This window comes from Myotis davidii, unplaced genomic scaffold (genome assembly GCF_000327345.1).
Source record: "Myotis davidii unplaced genomic scaffold, ASM32734v1 scaffold401, whole genome shotgun sequence".
Classification (NCBI taxonomy): domain Eukaryota; kingdom Metazoa; phylum Chordata; class Mammalia; order Chiroptera; family Vespertilionidae; genus Myotis; species Myotis davidii.
This window is the reverse complement of record NW_006291020.1, coordinates 301101-304471: the sequence shown is the minus strand read 5'-3', so window position 1 is coordinate 304471 and position 3371 is coordinate 301101. Positions and strand designations below refer to the sequence as shown.

The following is a 3371-nucleotide window of genomic DNA, read 5'->3' as shown; positions in this document are numbered from 1 at the left end:
AAGAGGGATAACCCTAAATTTGGGCAAAGGAAGCGGGGTTCCCTGACAGGTGTCATTAAACCATTGCTTTCACCAGTTGGCTATAAAATTCTTAATTTACTAGCGATTTCCAAATCGGAGGGGTAAAGTGACTCCGGTGAGTTAAGAGAACCAATATAAGGGGCAGTTTCTTAAAAAGATGTTTTGAGTGAAATGCCTGTTATCTGAATGGGAAGGGAGAGCCCCAGATATTTTTCTTCCCATTTCCTCCCATTAGAACAGATTGCTTTCTAGATTAACCGAAGGTCATTTCAGAAATGAGACTGTGCTCTGATGGAATGGCCGAGTGGCTGTGGTCCTTAGAGCAGGTGGAGAGGAGGAGCTGGGAGGGGGAATTGCAAAAGAAATTTGGAATGGCAGACCCGATAGCCACCCTGCCTGGTAGGCACTGGCTAGTGTGTAGATGTGTTCTGGGGGAGAATGGGCAGGTGGGTGAGGCTGAGAGAAGGGGGGCAACGTAAGTGTCAACACCTGAGTAGGTGAGGGACAGGCCCAGGAAAAGAGGGGGATCATACTGAATAGAAAAGTTACCTCCACTGAAACCGGTTTGGCTCAGTGGATAGAGCGTCGGCCTGTGGACTGAAAGGTCCCAGGTTTGATTCCGGTCAAGGGCATGTACCTGGGTTGTGGGCACATGCCCCGTAGGAGATGTGCAGGAGGCAGCTGATCGATGGTTCTAACTATCTCTCTCCCTTCCTTTCTGTAAAAAAAATCAATAAAATATATATATTAAAAAAAAGTTACCTCCTAAGTCGTTTTTATTCAGAGCAGCTTTAGACCTGAACTAGAATAGCTTTTATTCTCTAGTCTTCTCTTCTACAAACTAGATTCCTTCAACTTCGGGCTCCCCCGGCCCCCCACTCTCCTTTGGGGTTTCATGTGACAGAAGAAGAGGTGGCTTCTGTGGTGGCAGTCCTGCCACAGCTCCCCTTTCTGCCCAGCTTCCCAACCAAAGGCTAGTAGTGGCTCTCCGATTCCTCTTCAATACAGCCTAGTGCCGTGGTTCTCAACCTTCTGGCCCTTTAAATACAGCTCCTCATGTTGTGACCCAACCATAAAATTTTCGTTGCTACTTCATAACTGTAATGTTGCTACTGTGATGAATCGTAATGTCAATATCTGATAGGCAGGATGGTCTTAGGTGACCCCTGGGAAAGGGTCGTTTGACCGCCAAAGGGGTCTCGACCCACAGGTTGAGAACCGCTGGTCTAGCGGTTACTAGTTAAGGCTGTAGAACTGAACTGCCTGGGTTCCGTTTCTGGCTCTACCATTTATTAGCTGCATGACTGTGGGCGAGTTGCTAAATCTTCCTGTATCTCAGGTCCCTTATGTAAAAATAGAGATGAAAATATTACCTTCCTTAGAGAGCTGTGAGGATCAAATGAACTAATAATTTAAAAGTGTATAGAACAGCCCTGGCTGCTGAATGGTTAGTGTCAGCCCAGGCACTGAAGGGTGGCGGGTTCGATTTCCGGTTGGGTATGTGCAGGAGGCAACCAATTGACGTGTCTCCTCTCTCTCTCTCTCTCTCCTTCCCTCCCTTTCGCCCTCTCTGAAAAGCCTTGGGACAATACCCTCAGGTGAGGATTCACAACCACCTGAGTTCAGAGCATTGCCTGGCAGGCTTTAAGCCCCCAGCAATGAATTCATTTAACTCCCTGGCTCCGCTCTCAAGGCGCTTCACAATCTGTCCTCTGCCCACCGTGCCCTGGTACTCCTCCACTTCCCGCCCAGGCCACCGGACTTCCGCTGGCTGCTTCACTGAGTCATGAATCTATGCTTCACTCAGGTTGCCATTGCCTGGAAGGCCCTTTCCCGACCTTCAAAGGTCTCTTCCAATCCCATCTCCTCTATACCTATTATTATTATTATTATCATTATTATTGCTGAGTCTCTCCAGCCCTCTTCCCGGCAGAACTCCCAGTGCGGTTGAATGTAGTGAGTAGCACCCGCTCCCCAGTCTCCCTAGTAGCCTGTGACCTTCCCGAGGGCAGAAGCTGTGTCTGATGCCCCTGCGCCCTCTGTGTGAGCACCTGGTCTGCCCTCGGTGTGAGCACCTGGTCTGCCCTCGGTGTGAGCACCTGGTCTGCCCTCGGTGTGAGCACCTGGTCTGCCCTCTGTGTGAGCACCCGGTCTTTGCTCACTCAGCATCTGTGGAGATTCCACCCAGGCAGCGAGGGCAGTGACCACCCACTGCTTTAACAGCGGCTTAGCTGGGGGCGGGTGATGGCTTCTTTCCTGCCTGTGCCATTCTCCAAGGGCAGAGGTTCCTTTCAACTAAGATCCAGACCCCTCCCCACTCCCCGGCCCTTCAGGTCTGAACCCAGAAACTCAAACACATCGCCCTCCGATGTTCATCAGATAAACTCCTTTCCTGAACCATTTTTCCTCGGAGGAAACCAGTGTGTTTTTATGGGTAACGATCAAGTTTTCCTCTTTCAGTTCTTTCCTGTTACTAGTCTCAACCTTTCTGTTTTCTAGGGATCTTCAGGGCCACTCTAACCTCTAAGCTGGTAGGTAGGTAGGGGTGAGCTCAGGAGCAGATGGACTGGGGCAGTTCACCGACTGGAACGGGGACCAGGAAACTGGTGGTGCAGAGTCCCTAAGGGGGTCTGGGATGCAGAAACCCCCAGAATCCTTATTCTGCGATCATTTCCACACCGCTGGCTGCAGCCTTGTCGAACTCTGGATAAAGCCATTGTTTCACGTGTCTCCCGGTCCCCACTGTTTCCTTCAGTGATTCTTTTTCAGAGAAAGGAAGGGAGAGGGAGATAGAAACATCAGTGATGAGAGAGAATCATTGATGGGCTGCCTCCTGCACAGCCCCTCCGGGGGATCGAGCCCACAACCTGGGCCTGTGCTCTTGACGGGAATCGAACCCTGGACCCTTCAGTCCGCAGGCCAATGTTCTATCCACTGAGCGGAACCGGTCAGGGCCCCGCAGCGATTCTTTCTGCTCATCCCTGCCAATCTCTATCCCCAAGTCATGTCCAACCCAACCCAGGGCCCAGGGCCTAGTTGTGAGCGCAAAGCCACAGACCCAAGAGGCCGGGGAGCAGCGGGGCTGGGAGGGCGGCGGGGGCCAGGGGGGCGCCGGCGTCGGAGGGGAAGAGGTGCAGCTTCTCCAGGTCCGGCAGGAAAGCGCGGGCGTCCTCCAGCGCAGCTCCATCCGGTTTATGCACTCTAGGACGCTTATTCTGAATTCTTTTTCTGTCATGTTGCATGCCTCTGTATTACTTAGCTGCTTTTCTGGAGAGTCCTCCTTCTCTTTCCTTTGGGGGTTTCTTTGTCTACCCATGTTTGATCTCACTGACATATCTAGACGTTGAGTC

At 51.6% G+C, this 3371-nt stretch overlaps 1 long non-coding RNA gene across 1 annotated transcript in view; it reads right to left on the bottom strand.

Moving 5' to 3' along the window:
• Positions 1-2838, bottom strand: part of LOC107183149 — a 5682-nt gene extending 2844 nt beyond the window's left edge. The window contains exons 1-2 of the long non-coding RNA XR_001513914.1: positions 2169-2838; positions 1896-2120 (exon numbers count right to left, since the gene is read on the bottom strand). This is a non-coding gene — a long non-coding RNA (uncharacterized LOC107183149). The remainder of the gene's footprint in view (positions 1-1895; positions 2121-2168) is intronic.
• Positions 2839-3371: the final 533 nt, after the last annotated feature.